Raw genomic sequence first — 17,867 nt, 5'->3', positions numbered from 1 at the left:
AAGTTAAACACAGATGCATAGTTATCTTTTTACCATGTCAGAGAAGGACAAACAGATTGTCCTGTATCCATCTGTTCCACTTCAAGTCCATTCAAATGTTTGTATGTCCTTTATCATTTAAAATGAGGGATTGCGATTGTTATAATAAACAGCACGTGACTTGCATGCAAATGTTACTGGCTGTTTTTTGTCTGCTAACAATGTCATCATATGAGAATTCCTTTCAATGAATGAACAAATGTCATTTCCAACACATCTAAAATTATGTTGATAACATCCTGTGGTATTTGGTATAAAACTGCTGACTCATTTTGTCTTGCTAATGCTAATTCCATAGCTAGTATATTATGTTTTGTAAAGACACAAACTTAATTAATATGAATTAGTGCTGTCAAATTGATTAATTATGATTAATCTCATTGAACATAAAAGTTTGTATATGTACACATACATTATATACAGTATGTATATATATATATATATATATATATATATATATATATATATATATATATATATATATATATATATATATATATATATATATATATATATATGTCCCTCACTCCTTCAGGGGCCATTTACACAACACCGTTTTCAACTAAAAATGGAAAAAAATGTATGCATTTTGGCCGTTCATTTACACAACAATGACAATTTGGTGGTCTGAAAACACAAACTTTTGAAAACAGGTTTCAAAGTGCAAGTTTTTGAAAACGGCCTCCGTGTAAACAACAAAAAACGTGAATCTGTGAAAATGATGACGACATGCACATGCGTATTACATGTTCTATAATGTTCGTGTTTCATCTGGCTTTTAATGGCCTGCCAGCAGAATACAGTGTTTTAAGTCATTTTCACGGATTCAATGGAGATCGTTTTGACAATGATGTGGTCTGTACGTGGAAAACTCAAAGGAAAAATTTAAAAGCATATCGTTGTCGTGTAAACATACCCTCAGCCTTCACAGTCACCAGAGAAGTGATCATGCACACCTGCCACACATCAGCACTCATCACCAGCAATATAAGGCACACAAACACACACACCACTAGTAGTTGACTGGTCTCATCTGAGAACACAGACTCTCTTACCTGGAAATAGTCTACCGTAAGCTTCAGTGATTGTCTGCAATGCTGTTATCTTGTTCCAAGTCATCTTCAAGTCATCCAAGTTGTTACTGCCTTCATGTGCTTTTGGAATTATTGTAAATATGAGTTTCCTGGTTAACATGAACGCCATCTCAAGTCATATTTACCACCAGGGAGCTCTGGGATAATTTTGATACCCAAGTTCCCGAGTTGGCCGTGCCATAAACTTTAAACATGGCAGAGTGGAGAACGATTGCTGCTGTGACAAGTAGAAGTGCCAAGTAGGACATTTCCAATTACATGTGAAGACAGCAGTAATAACGACAAGTAGGAAGTAGGACATTTCTGATAAGGCAGCATAAGTCATCCATCGTCTCGTCTGCTCCCTTGTGTGTGAGTGTGTGCCTGGATCTCCTGTAAGACAAAACCAGTTACCATCTTCACAATCACCATTGCAGCTATTGATCCTGCTCATCATTGCTTACCTGCATTGGACTGTGTTCCTACTGCTTGTATTAATAAACTTGCCTGTTTATTATTCATTCAACTCAGCCCTGTTATGATAACCACAGTGTAATTTTATTTATTATATTTATTTATTTCATGTGGGTGTGTGTGTAAAAATATTGTTTATTATTATGTATTTTTATTTTAAGTTTTGAATGTTCATAATTTCAGATTAAAAAGGCCTGGAAAAGTGGTAAAAACAATACAATTTATACATATAAAAACATTTTTAAAAAGTAGCACAAAATGGCCTATTAAAAACATTTTTTAAACAGACTGCAAATGCTCTTCATAATTAATAAAGTTTTTTGTTTTATTGTTTGTTTGCATTGTTAAATGTTAGTTTAATAACTCAACCCTTGGCACCTAAATGTTTTACTTTTTGTTAAGGTAAAATGCACAAAAAGCTTAGCTGGTGTGTATTCAATATCTGTTCAGTTTTGTGGAAACACCTGTCATGATGATTGAATGTTTGCCTTCCCCGAGGTCATATTTCAATAATTTCCTTACAGTTTAATTACTCGACACTAGTATCCTCAACAAAGCAAATAAAATCACAATGGACACCATAAAAAGGTGTAATGTTCCTTTTAGATCCACATTCACTATCCTAGAAGTCCGTTTTAGACTTTCCAAAAGACAATCAAAGACCATTTTCCATAACCATCTGTGGTTTCAAATATGTCTCATGTTCTAATACATGTATCCAGTTGTCCTTCCTGACCATAGCATATTACTAAGTGCCTTTATACTGTAATAGGCCAATTGGACTGCATGTAATGCTTTTCACAGAACAATGAAACCTGATCTTCACACTTATTGTCATTGGCAAACTATTCAGATCCCCAAAAGGTCTTTGAAACTGTTGTTTAAAAGACTCAGGATCTGAGAATTATCAGCTTTCTATCTACATAACTGTGAATCCCAGGAGCAGAGAGCACTCTGTGGAAAGCTTTTTGCTAGTAGTTTAGCTAGTACACTGACACAGACATCCTGGGTGAGTGGTCACATTAATAATCTGCATCTGTTGTACTTACAGAATCAAAAGCTATGATGTATTTTATCCCTGCAGTGACCTACATTGTAATGTTCGATTTACCACCAGTTTTATTGTATCCACATGTTTTATGCATGTTTGTCTTGGAGAATTCATAAAAATATAATTTTGTGTCATTAACTTTAAAGCACCCATATATAACACTCTCTCTACTTTAAGTTCATGATGTTCCAGAAGTCTGCCTTCGGGCTCAATGTCTGATCCTTTACTTCATAAGACCAGACTGAGGTTAAAAGTTTAAATGAAGTTCAATCTTGTTCTAAAAGTTGGGAAAGCACTCTTAAGGCCAATTCACACTGCACCGACAGATGCAGACCATTGTGGACAGTCACCAGATTATAGAATGTCACTTCTCAGACATTCTAATTGGCAAAAACAAGCTCCGACAGACTCTGACAGGGGTAACATACTGATCCAACAAAACCCAACAAAGTGTCTGTAGTCGTCTGTTGGCACAGAACCCTATGGCAAAAAGGTTCTATATAAGGAGAAACGTCGCTTAGACTTTATTTCGATAGTCCACTTTTTGACATTCTACTAACTATAAGTAGCTTTGCAACTACATGTCAACTAACTCTCGTTAATTTGAAACTACTCTCATTAGAGTATTAGACTGTTATAGTGTGTTCAATTTTTTCCTCGGAAGTGGGAAATTCCTACTTCCCACTAAGAACTTTTAACTGGAATGCCCACTCAAGTCAGAGATGCAACTGGAAAAACTTGGGGGAAGCACAACAACTGACTTCAGAATCCAATATGGCTGCTTAGCACATCAACTGTATTGAAACTGTAGTAATATATTGTTTATTAGCACTTCAGTTCACCTGTCTCAATAAACTCAATCGGCCACACAGTACTATCGAACTTATATTCGTGGACATAATACTTCGGCTGTTATGGTATGGTGGTGTAGAGATGAAGCAGATCACGGATTTCCACAATACAATACTTTAATGAATACTAAGGCAGAGTACATCCAACATACGCTTAACATAAACAGAGAACGGACAAGGAGTGCAGGGAGTGAGTGCATTATAAAGGGAGTGCAGATAATAGAGTCCAGGTGCAGGTGATCCGTGATGATGAGCTGACGAGGGAAGTGAGTGCAAGTGTGGAGAACAGGAGGATCTTGGGATATGGAGTCCAGGGAAACAAGGGATCCGTAACAGTACCTCCCCCTCCCGGTAGGCGCGTCCTCGCGCCGTAGATGTAACAACCGGGAGGGGGGCGGGCGCCCTGGAGACCTCATGCCGGTGCAGGGGGAGGAGTAGACTGGAGTGGAGGTCTCCAGGGCAGGCTCAAAAGCCATGGCGGGTCAGGAGCCGTGGGCGGCCATGGCGGGTCAGGAGCCGTGGGCGGCCATGGCGGGTCAGGAGCCGTCACCGAGGCCTTGATGTCGTCGAGCCTAGGAAGCGCAGAGGGACCGGCAGGAGATGGCGAAACTGTAGGCTCTGCCGACCGAAGCGCAGCCGGGGCTCCAGAAGGCCACAGTGTAAGACAGACGACATACAACAAAGTGAACACTTGGGAGAGTGAGGAGGCCAACTGGAGCTGAGGGACGGAGTGACGGAGCGAAGACGGAGGAGTGCAGTCCAGAAGTGAGGGCAGGCCGACGAAGGAACAAGGTGTGAACGGGGGCAGGATGGAGACTGGTGACACTAGTGGACTGATGGACAACGGTGGAGCAGAGGGAGGTTGGAGCCGGGGTGAAGGTAATCGCCCAGAGGTCCGAGGTGGCGATCTGGGCGAGGGGGCATGAAGAGGAGGTGCAGTGTAGAGACACAAGGGGGGAGGTGGGAGAGGGAGGCAGGGAGGGAAAACAGTCTTTGGGCTGGAGGGTTCAAAAACACAGTTCATAGGAGCAGGCTCAGCGGCGGCTGGAGCAACTGGCTCGGCGGCGGCTGTTGGAGCGGCTGGCTCGGCGGCGGCGGCTGGAGCTGAGGGCTCGGCGGCGGCGGCTGGAGCTGGAGATACTGGCTCGGTCCAGAAATCAATGAGCCAGGCCGCATCATCTGGCAGCTCGGAGAGGGTTGGAGCAGGCTCTGGAGATACTGGAGCGGGATCTGGAGACACTGGAGCGGGATCTGGAGACACTGGAGCGGGCTCTCGAGATACAGGAGCGGGCTCTGGAGATACTGGAGCGGGCTCTGGAGATACTGGAGCGGGCTCTGGAGATACTGGAGATACTGGAGCGGGCTCTGGAGACACTGCAGCGGGCTCTGGAGACACTGGAGATACTGGAGCGGGCTCTGGAGACACTGGAGCGGGCTCTGGAGATACTGGAGATACTGGAGCGGGCTCTGGAGATACTGGAGCGGGCTCTGGAGACACTGGAGCGGGCTCTGGAGATACTGGAGCGGGCTCTGGAGATACTGGAGCGGGCTCTGGAGATACTGGAGCGGGCTCTGGAGATACTGGAGCGGGCTCTGGAGACACTGGAGCGGCTTGCTTCCTCCTCGTCCGCTTTCGAGACCCAGTTGAGGAGTGTGGGTTCCGTGTGGGGCAGGCAGGGAGTTTGCTGGAGGGGTATGCGGAGGAAGACTGAGGTTGACTGACTGGCCCGGCCAACCATGTTTCTGGATGGACTAGAGACAGACACCCATCCTGAACCCAATCAACTACGAATTTGGAGTCATTTAACCATAAAATGGAATTTATAGTTTCGCTTAAGGAGAATCGGTAATCGGGTTCACCAAAACGGATGGTGTCATCATCTAGTCCATCCAAAAACAAGGAGATCAAACAAGCTTCAGGCCAGTCAGACAAAAAAGCGAGCTCAATGAACTCCTCCACATACCTCTCCAGCGGACGACCCACCTGTAGAAGCCCGATGAGGCGTTCGCCGGCTGTGAAGGAGCTTAGAGGCCTGGGAGAAGCAGGAGCCAAGGAGCTGGGGAAAATCTCCATCTTTTCCTTTGTTTTCTTGTGGAAAATCCGGTCGGTATTGGTCCGTTCTTCTGTTATGGTATGGTGGTGTAGAGATGAAGCAGATCACGGATTTCCACAATAATACAATACTTTAATGAATACTAAGGCAGAGTACATCCAACATACGCTTAACATAAACAGAGAACGGACAAGGAGTGCAGGGAGTGAGTGCATTATAAAGGGAGTGCAGATAATAGAGTCCAGGTGCAGGTGATCCGTGATGATGAGGAGCTGACGAGGGAAGTGAGTGCAGGTGTGGAGAACAGGAGGATCTTGGGATATGGAGTCCAGGGAAACAAGGGATCCGTAACATCGGCATTATGTGTGTAAAATACAGCTTTTTTTATATGTTTGTATTCTGAAAGAGCAAGCACAACAAAGGTTTGCTTGGACACATCCATATTAGTTTTCTTTGACCTGTGTACTGGCACATGGTCAACTCGGGTGTGACGTGATTCCCAGCTATGACATCCCTCTTCTGAGGTAAATGGAACACAGCATTGGGTTAGGGTTCGGGTTAGTAAAATAAGTTGACATGTACTTGCAAAGTTACTTATAGTCAGTGGAATGTCTGTTGGTGGACCATTAAAATAAAGTGTTAGCAGATATTAAGCAGACAGTCTACTAATACTCTTAGTATTAGTAGACGGTCTGTTGACATGTTAGTTGACATGTAGGTGCAAAGTTACTTATAGTTAGTAAAAAGTCTGAAATGGACTATCAAAACAAAGCTTGTTACCGTTATTATGATTGCATTATACTTTCATGTTTAACAGGTTATTTTAATTTTTTTTTCTAGCAATAATATGAGCTTTTTAATTCATAAAATGTAATTAGAATTAAAAATTAGAACAAAATTAATCTCTGCCTAACCGTGGAACCAGTTAAGTGTTGCGATGCACACTCAGACCCCGCTGTGGACAAGCCTGTGGCCCCTTTGGTCCCACTTGCACAGTCTTTGCGAGCCTGGTTAGCACTCCCCATTTGGTCTCGCTGACTCATTCGGACCATCAGGCTCGGCTATGCAATTCAGTTCACCCGGCGTCCCCCCAAGTTCAGAGGCATCCAGCTCACTTCTGTGAAAGCTGTGGATGCTCATGTCTTGCAAGTGGAGATCACAGTCCTACTGGTGAAGGACGCGATAGAATATGAAGTCAGGGTTTTACCACCCCTACTTCATTGTACCCAAGAAAGGCAGTGGGTTACAACCAATCTTGAACCTGTGAGTTTTGAACCGAGCCTTACACAAGCTACAGTTCAAAATGTTGACACAGAAATTCATTTTTGAATGCATTGGTTTGCAGCGATCGACCTGAAGGACACATACTTTCATGTCTCGATTCTCCCTTGACACAGGCCATTCCCGTTCCATACTAGCACAGTCTTGAGATCAGTTATGTGAACACAGGGACTTGGTGCTCAGTCACCTCAGCCAGTTGGGTCTTCAGGTCAACTGGGAAAAGAGCAAACTCCTGCCAGTGCCAATTGGATTCGGTTGAACGGCACAACTCACAGAGGAACGTGCCGGTCGGTGCTGACCTGCATGTTCAAAGGCAGGACGGCGATCCCACTGAAGTTTTTTCTGAAGGCATATGGCAGCTGCAGCGGCAGTAACACCACTCTGCTTGCTTCATATGAGACTGTTTCAGCACTGGTTTCATGCCCAAGTCCTGGAGTTGCCCCTAGAACAAGAGTCCAGGCATGCTGTGGTATTCATGGATGCCTTTGCCACCAGCTGGGTTGCCACATACAACAGACATGCAGTCTCAGGAGTTTTGGACGAGGCCCCACCTGCTTTGGCACATCAATTACCTTGAGTTGCTGGCAGTATGTCTTGCATTGAAAAGCACCTACAGGGCAAAGACATGCTGGTCCGTACAGGCAACACTGCAGCAATTGAGTGCATCAATCATCAAGGTGGTCTATGACTCCGTTGCATGTCGCAACTCGCCCACCATCTCCTCCTCCTGAGTCAGAAGCATCTGAGGTTGCTTCGCACCATTCACATTCCTGGCACGCTCAACTGTGTGGCGGACGAGCTATCACGAGCTGCGCTCCCAGGAGAATGGGGACTCCATCCCCAGGTGGTCCAGCTGATTTGACGGCATTTTGGAGCTGCTCAGGTAGACCTGTTTGCCTCTCCAGAAACCGGACACACTGGCACACAGCTGGCCCCGGGGCCTACGCAAAGATGCATTTTCGCACTGTGCAGACACTGTGTAAAGTCAGGGAGGATGAGGAGAAGGTCTTTTGCTAGTTGCACCCTACAGGCCCAACTGGACCGGGTTCCCAGAACTGATGATCTTCGTGACAGCCCCTCCCTGGTGGATTCCTCTGAGGAAGGATCTACTTTCTCAGAGATGGGGCACTGTATGGCACCTGCGTCCAGACCTCTGGAAGCTCCATGTCTGGTCCCTGGACAGGACGCTGAGGTTCTAGCTGACTTACCCCCAGAGGGACGTAACAAAATCACTTCAGCACAAGCAATGGTGAGATGGTTAAATCCTCCTCAACCTCCCTCCATACCCTCTTGGAACCTTACTCTGCTGCTCAGAGCACTTCAGATTGTCTCATTTTAGCCTTTGCAGTCAGTTGATCTAAAGATTCTGACCATGAAGACTTTCCTTCTGTTTGCATTGGCCTCCAACAAGAGGTTAGGGGACCTGCAGGAATTTTCAGTCGACAAATCGTGCCTAGAGTTTGGGCCGGGTACTAAGACCCAGGCCTAGCTACATGCCCAAGGTTCCTACCACTCCTTTCAATGACCAGGTAGTGAACCTGCAAGCACTGCCCCCGGAGGAGGCAGACCTAGCTCTTGCTTTGCTTTACCCATCCATGCATTACGAATGTACATAGATCCGACCCAAAGCTTCAGGACCTCAGACCAGCTCTTTGTCTGTTACAGAGGCCAGCAGAAGGGAAAGGCTGTCTCCAAGAAGAGGATGGTCAACTGGATCGTGGATGCCATTCCCTTGGCTTACTAAGCGTTCCCTGCCCACTCAGGCTGCAAACACACTCTAATAGAAGTGTTACTGTACATCCTCCTGGGCGATGGCGCCTCGCTGACAGATATTTGTAGAGCTGCAGGCTGGGTCACACCTGTTGAGGCGGTCTCCTCCTGTGTTCTCACCTCAAACAGTCAGAGACACCGAGAGGCCCCTGCCTAGTGTCGGCTTGCTGCGGTATGTGCTTAATTCTCCAGAGAGTCCTTACTGGCAGACCCTGTTGAGTCCTCCAATCACCCTCGGCAGCCGGACATGGCAGAGCGTCTGGTGCCAGGCTTACATCTATTGTATCCATGTGAACCAGTTCTAGGCTGGGTGCCCATATGTGCGACCCTGAGGGGATCCCATATGTGTAACTTCCACGGTAAGCTCCTGAGAGGAAGCTCCGTGTCTTTCCCTTGGCAAAGTCCGCTCTGCCGTCTCTGCCATGTGTTGCCTCCTCCAAAACAGGGTGAGAGCCACCTCAGAGACTTCCATATGAAGTACAGCCCTTCAGGGTTAGTCCATATGTGTATTCTCCACTAGACCTCCAGTGGAGGATGTGGCTTCCACAGAGAGTTCATTTTTCTTATGGAAAGGGTATTCTTTCCCAGTGTTATCCAAAGTTCACTGTGTGGGCAGTGTTCATCTCTCTGCGTAAGCCATGTCCCATCTTTGAGAGGGCTCAGCAGGCTTACACAGGACACTGGAGGGTGGCAGCAACTGTGGCACTTTGGTAGGGATCTGAGATGTCGAGAGTGATCGTCTCAGCCTGTCACCACAGCAGCTATACCGCTGCTGGGGTGCCAGGTCATCAACTTTGGCTCGGCTCCTCAGCAAAAACCTGAAGTATGCAATGCACCTGCTGCTCATTAAATACCTGTGTCGTGGGACAGCGCAGCTCATGCAGTTATCACATTTTAGTTACACTCAAAGTAGATTGGCCTCTCTAATGAGTAGGGTTGGGAACCGAGAACCGGTTCTCATCCGGAACCGGTAGTGTTTTTTTTTTAAAAAAAAGAAAAAGAACTGAACCGTGCAAGATTTCTAAGTTTCGTTTTCCGAAAACGGTTCTGGTTCTCGATTTCATCACCCACATGATCTAACTCCTAAATGACAATGATTCACCCATGTATATTAAACCTTTGACAAAAATAAAATCGTGACATTCAAATCTGCGTTCGCGCTGCCGTTGATCTGAAGAGAGTTGTCATGTGTAGATTTAAACAGCTTCACAAACAATCTTTTCAAACGCACCGTATCATTATTTCTGTGTGACAAATATTCCAATTATAACAGGAGTATTCAAAAGTTTACTATTCAGAGAAACGCTGATGTTACCTATCAAAATATAATAAATTACCTTCTGAAAGTAACTGGACTTCAAATAAGGACTATATTGATTGCATTGTTTCGCCACTAGGTGACAACAAATTACTGTTAAAAATGTGTCTATCACTGAATCATTCTTTCAGAAACAAATGAAGTCTTTATGAATCCAACTTACAAAAATATTGTTTCACCTGTCATGTTTGTTCAAGCATCTTACCTAATCTGTGGTAAAACTTCACAATAAGGTTCATTTATGAACTAACCATGAGCAATACATTTGTTAATGTTAATAAAAATACAGGCATTCATAGTTTGTTCATGTTACTTCACAGTGCATTAACTAATGTTAACAAATACAACAGTTGATTTTAATAATGTTTTAGTAAATGTTGAAATTAACATTAACAAAGATTAATACATGCTGTAGAAATGCAGATCATTATTAGTTCATGTTAATGTAGTTAACTGTGTTAAGTGTTAGCGAATATGAGATTAGCAGTCTGTTAAATTCATTTTACAAGAATAATAAACACAAAAAGGACTGTTTGAGTTGAGTGTTGTGCATTTTTCCCTTACTACTATTTTTTATTAGTTGTTTAATTATTTTAATGGAACCGGAAAATTTCTTTCGATTCCCAACCCTACTAATGAGATCCCAATTCGTCGGTTTATCTCTGACGAGACGCCTCCATTCCCTCCTTCAGGGAATGAGGGTTACATGCGTAACACAGATATTTCCTCTGTTCTAACTGATTATGTTGTACACCTGTTTCTAGTTTTGTTCTCATTATCTTGTGTGTATAAGGCCCTATAACAATAATGATAACACTTTATAATAAAGTTCATTTGTTAACATTAGTTATATGTATTAACTAACATGAACTAACAATGAGCAATACATTTGTTATTGTATTTGCTAATCTTTGTTAATGTTAGTTAATAAAAATACAGCTGTTCATAGTTTGTTCATCTTCATTAGTTTCACAGTGAATGAACTAATGTTAACAAATACAACTCTTGATTTTAATAATGTATTAGTAAATGTTGAAATTAACTATCAAAGATTAATAAATGTTGTAGAAGTGCAGTTCATTATTAGTTCATGTTAACTAATGTAGTTAACTGTTAACCTTATTGTAAAATGTTACCATAATAATAATATTTTTGCATTTAGATCCTTCCTTCTCATTTTTGTCTGATACGCTATGACAATGATTCGCTGAGTCATGTTTGTAAAACACTGTATAAACACACCTGTGACCTTATTACATCAGTATTACTGCGTCTGTGTTTCTTGGCAACCATTCTGCTACACTGCTGAAGAACTACAATGCTTGGCGGAAGAACTATTATTTGTTATAAATAAATAACTACAATTTTGTTGCTGTGTATTTATTTTATGAAACCTTGCCAAAATATATGTACTGTAGTAGATGCTCTGTGCTGCGCCCCTTTACTGTTCTAAAATCACTGTAAACCACGGCTTTTCAGGGCTTATTGCTTTATTTAATAATCTGTTTGTCTAAACTAGGGGTGGGGAACGTTGATCCTGGAGGGCCATTGTCCTGCAGAGTTTATCGCCAATCCTGAAAAAAACACTCACCTGCTTGTAACTTTAGTAATCCTGAAGACCTTGATTAGCTTCAGGTGTGTTTAATTAGGATTGTAGCTAAACTCTGCAGGACAATAGCCCTCCAGGATCAACGTTTCCCACCCCTGGGCTAAACTAACCGATTTACTATGAATTGATTATTGAATGAATCAGACTTTCCAAGAGAGAGGACAGAGAGGTAGCATTTCTGCTCAGTTACTCCCATAATAGTATGGTTAGTTACTGCATAATAGTATGCAACCACACAGGTGAGGAAAAGGGTAACACTTTAGAATAATGGTCCGTCGTTAATAAGTAACTATGCCGGAAGTAATGCAGGACTAATGAGTAGTACTACATTAACACTTCAGCTACTACTACTAATATAGAAACAAGCTTAACTAATCAGTAAGTAATATCAAATTTAGGACTAAGATAGTTCCTTATTAGCTAATCAATAATTAGAGAATGAGATTGGCATCATTAAGAACTAATAGGTAACTATGACAAATTATAAAGAATTACTAATTAATTACTAATCACAACATTAAAGTGTCTGAGATGTGAGCAATTGTTTTTTTTTTTACTCTCAACGTGGTCATAAAATGCATCATCAATTACTCAAGTGTTATCTAATCACTATGCAGGAACTACTAGTGATCCGGACCATTATTTTAAAGTGAAAAACATCTTTATTATGACTGATTACGTCTCAGACACACAATAATGTTTTTTACAATTTATCCGTTAGTTAATAGTTATTAATGATGGTAATCTCATTAGGTAATTATTGATTAGCTAATAAGGAACTATCTTCTAAATTTGATATTACTTAATTAGTTAAGCTTGTTTCTACATTAGTTAATAGTAGTAGCTGAAGTGTTAATGTAGTACTACTCATTAGTCCTGCATTACTTCCTGCATAGTTACTTATTAATGACCGACCATTATTCTAAAGTGTTACCAGGAAAAGGTCTGATAGGATCACAAATGCATTATAAACATGCACGTATGATAATATAATATTAAATTGATGAGGATGGAATAGCAAAGGGTGCATTAAAAACAGAGAATACAATCAAAAGTGCTGAGGAAACTGTATCTTAGTCAGGAACTGCATATTTAAGTAGACTGCCACATAACTTAATAATATGAGTCAGAATATAAGGGACAGGAATGTAAGAAAAGAAGAAAAAAAAACTCAATTTATATTTATATTTTTTAATTATTAATTAATTAAATTTTCATATTTATATTGGTCTAATGTACCAATCTGAAAAAAGACTAACAATTGAAAGTCACCAGTATGGAGGCTGTGTTTACTCAAATACTTAAATGAGCTACTTTGAGGTATCACACAAACGTATGGAAGCTCATTTCTACCACATAATAAAAAAAAAATGCTTTGGTAAATCATAATTATGACATACAAAGTCATATTAATGAGATGAAAAGTCAAAATGATGACATTCTGTACTAAGTCATAATTAAGAGATGAAAGCTGAAATTATGACGTGAAGACATAAAAAGTCGACATTGACAAAAATTCGACATTATGGCAAAATGTCAAAATTATAACATTTTGTCATAATTATGACTTAGCATGTCATAATTTTGACTTTTTAATGTCATCCTAATGACTTTTAAAGTCACAATTGACTTTTTACTGTCATACTTTTGACTTTTCATCCTATAAATACGACATAGTATATTATAATTATGATTTACCAAAGCATGATTTATTTCTTCGTGTGTTGCAGAAAAAGGCTTTCATGCAATAGAGATCCACAGATGCTATAAACTGTATAGTCTCAGACAGGGTGAATTGTCTTTACAATAAGGGCTTCTCTAGCTGGTATAAACTTTTAAATAGCTTGCTGGTGCTTATTTTACTATGTAATACTTTTAGTCATATTATATTACATAGCCAATAATCATGCAGATGATGTACATGTAATGACTGATCTCATTTGAGTATTCAAAATCTAATTCAATGGTCAGACATCTCTAAATGCACCAATGTTCTGTGACTATTTGCTTGTCTCTAGTTTGTTTGGGCTTCATTCCCTCCCCAAAAAAGAGGCCATGTAATGTAATAGAGATACCAGGATTATAATAGTTGAAATGGCTTCCGTAAAATTCAGTTTTAAAGTGAAATATATTAGGCCTACCTTCTTTTTTTCCTTTTTTCGTCTGTTATCTGACTGCTAATGTAGGCCTTAGTTTCAGCCTCAGACATCACGCCCATCTGAACATCTGATTATGCTTGCATCTTTTGCTGTTTTACCAGTACTCGGTAAAACCTATTGGATTATAGCGTCGTGTTAACTGCATTTCATTGTCTTTCAGGTGTATCTCTTAAGCTCTCTGTGTGTCGGTTTGCAGTTTTAGGAGGATATACCATTATGTCAGCCTTTGAGCTAGAAGTCCTCTTAATTATCCGCAAATCTGTACTTACTGAGTACTACAGGTTAAGCACATTACAAATACATTCATGAATGAACATTTTAATATACTGATGCATATTTTCCCAATGATTTGAATCTAATCAAGCAGAATCAGTTCGAGCATAAGTTAAGTCTCTCATTGATGGCATTTGTTCACTTCTCAGACTCTTCCACCCGCTTTAATCTTATTTTCAGGCACACTACCATATGTCTCCATTTCTCTACCCCAGGCCACTTACTGAGAAAAAGCAACAGACAGAGTGACTTTTAGCACCGTTAGAGGCCATATAACCTCTGCACATTTGATGTTATTTGGCAGGAAGGGTATGAATGTATCAGCTCGAAATGCCTCACTGTCAAGTGCGTCGAATAATGAAAGGCATCTTCCTCCCGTACCAAGCCAGTGATGAAGGTCAATACCAGAGGTCACGAGTGCACTCAAGAGTATGATTCCTTTCAGGCTTCATAATAAGGAGTGTGGTGTACAGTTTCATGACACTGGATGTTTCATGAAACACTCCGCAGGCTTTCCGTACATGACTCTAATTGAAACTGACTATTTTTATTTCTCTTCCTACAGGAAAAACACAGCTATGCAATTCTGCAGTTCTGTTGTTAATTGTTTAAAATTGAACTAAAAATGAATTTGTTCTGAAAAGATTTCTTAATCTTTATTTGAATTTGTTCCCCATAATGTTGTACCTGATTTATACTATTTATCTATTTGTTTGCACAAAATAAATTAAAGGGATACTCCACCGTTTTTTCATATTAAACTATGTTATTCCCTTAACTAAGACGAGTTGATACATACCTCTCTCTTCTCAGTGCGTGCACTAAATTATGGGAAGCCAAACACACCAAAAGTGGTACGAGGCAGCGGGGTGTTAAAAGCTCGCGCCGCGCTGACATGTCATCTGCGCGGATCAATGGACCGAGCCACGCGACAGACTCGTCAGCGCAGCGCGGACGTGTTTTCTAGCGCCACCCAATGGGCAGCGCGGCGCGAGCTAATCTTATCCAATAGTATCCAGCTGCAAACCCGCAGCACCAGTTTCAGAACCGCAGTTTCATGATGTCTACAGTATTTAACAACAATACTTTTAAATAAAGTCATTTTTCTGTTCATATAGGCCTAATATGCATAAGATATCATGATGTACAAAGAGGAGTTTTAATTACCAAGTTATTCGATAATGCAAACTATGTTTTGTTAAGGCATGAACTAATTTGTATAAACTGTGAACAAATACTTTTAACCATATAATTTTGAAAACATATTAATAAATGTGTAACCATATAGAAAAATGTCTCCCTTGACTGTATGTGATATTATTTCCTTATGGTCATGTTGTGAACTTCTTACAAATAATATAAAGACACAGAGGCATTTAAGGGCATTTAATGTCAAAATATAAGCCTACATGTATTTAATCATTCCAAATCCTTGAACAAGTGAAACATGCATTTAAGCCAATGAGACATCAGAAGGTGTATATGGTGAGTGTATGATATTTCTGTCATGATATGGTGAAAGAATTTATATTTATATATTTATATTACTAAGTATTTGTATTACTAAGTGTCTGCTAGGCTATTGAATCATTTACATTTTATTATTAAAGATTTGTCAAAGATATGCATCGTGTTAATATTAAATAAATATTAATAAAACTTATTCATTTTGTTTTCAGGGATGAAAAGACAGGGTTTTCTGCAGAAATGCCATGATATGGGCTTATAATCTTTAAGTGTTTTAAGATGATTATTTGTTTTTTGCTTGTTTTTATTTTATTATGAGCAGTTTAAATATGTTTTAATCCTATTATTTTAGAAATGTTTTATATCCTATTTGTTTTCAACACACGTTTTACTTGTTCAAGGCTTTTTTTTTAAATGGTTATTTTTATTTGACATTAAATAGCCTACGTTACATAATGTAAGTATTATGTGTAACAATTTGAACATGAAAGAAATAATACGATCAAATATACAGTCAAATGTTACACATGTATTAATATGTTTGAATTAATTAAAAAAATAATAAATAAATCTTCTCAAACTCTGTGTCATTGTATTAGCCTATTTAAAACGTGGAGAAAATAATTTAAAAATAAAAACGGCGTAGTTGTAGCCTATTCTCGCAGTAGCCTATACACGACTGTGTTTGTATCCATTCATTGACATATAGCATAGCATATAGGCTGTTTTAAAATTTTGCTCTTTGTACATCATGATATCTTATGCATATTAGGCCTATATGAACAGAAAAATGACTTTATTTAAAAGTATTGTTGTTAAATACTGTAGACATCATGAAACTGCGGTTATGAAACTGGTGCTGCGGGTCTGCAGCTGGATACTATTGGATGAGATTAGCTCGCGCCGCGCTGCCCATTGGGTGGCGCTAGAAAACACGTCCGCGCTGCGCTGACGAGTCTGTCGCGTGGCTCGGCCCATTGATCTGCGAAGATGACATGTCAGCGCGGCGCGAGCTTTGTAACACCCCGCTGCGTCGTACCACTTTTGGTGTGTTTGGCTTCCCATACTAAATCGCTCTGTCTTGCGGCGAAACTTTCTTAGCACTTAGCTTAGCCCAGTTCATTCAACAGGGGCCAAGCAGAGAAGCTACCAAACACCTCCACGTTTTCCCTATTTAAATACAGTTACTCGAGTAGTGTAACTCGACCTAGGACGGTGACACAAAACAAAACGCTGCGCTTTTCTAAGCGTGTAAAATGGATAACTATATTGTATGGCGGAATACCATAGCAAGTGCTCGGGAGCACTTAGACTTGGCGCAGTAATATCTTCACTCGTGAAAAGTCCTCTCACCGGCCCCCGCTCGCTCTCCTGTAAAAGTCACGTTGGTTCTATTGACGGAAATGAGAGAGAGGAGGAGAGGGAGCGGCGGCCGGTGAGAGGACTTTTCACTTTTCATGACTGAATGAACTGGGCTAAGCTAAGTGCTAAGAAAGTTTCGCCGCAAGACAGAGCGATTTAGTGCACGCACAGACGAGAGAGGCATGTATCAACTCGTCTTAGATAAGGGAATAACATAGTTTAATATGAAAAAACGGTGGAGTATCCCTTTAAGCACAAATTTACATATTGACTTTTTAATGTTTTTGAAAGAAGCCTCTGCATTTATTTGATCAAAAATGCAGTTATATTGTGATCTATCTATTTTAATATATTTTCAAAATTAAATTATTCCTGTGATGGCAAGCTGAATATTCAGCATCATTACTCTTCAGTGTCACATGATCCTTCAGAAATCATTCTAATATGCTGATTTGTTGCTTATGAAACATTTCTTATTATTATCAATGTTGAAAACAGTTCATATTTTTGTAACAACCATGATTAATTTTTTCCATGATTATTTGATGAACAAAGTTCAAAACAACAGCATTTGTTTGAAATGGAAATATTTTATAACATTATAAATGTCTTTGCTGCCACTTTCGATCAATTTAATGCATTACTGAACAAGATACATACATATATATATATATATATAGTGTATGAAGAGAACAATTATTTTTTAGCACTTTCCCTTAAAAATGTTGCATTGGTTCTATGAATGTTTGTATGTTATGACAGTTTGATGGGCCTATTTCCATGATCTTACAAACTCACGGGCAGGTCCTAGTATGAACCTTTAAGCTATTATTAATAAAATCATTTGAATGTGTTTGTGTTTGTAGATGGCTGACGTTCAGCTAATAGCTAATGAGCACACCTCCACCTTGTGGACATATTTTGACAGGCAAGATTTAAAGAGAGTGGAAGAGTTTCAGGTTTAAAATAAAGAATAATATTTGACTTTCAGAATAATGTAGGTTTTAAAATATGTTTCTGTGGTCCCATGAAGCTTTCTGCATAAAAAGCCTATTTGCATTTCAAATATACCCTAGATCAAAAATA

Source organism: Chanodichthys erythropterus, chromosome 23 (assembly GCF_024489055.1).
Source record: "Chanodichthys erythropterus isolate Z2021 chromosome 23, ASM2448905v1, whole genome shotgun sequence".
Lineage (NCBI taxonomy): Eukaryota > Metazoa > Chordata > Actinopteri > Cypriniformes > Xenocyprididae > Chanodichthys > Chanodichthys erythropterus.
Note: the sequence above shows the minus strand (reverse complement) of the source record.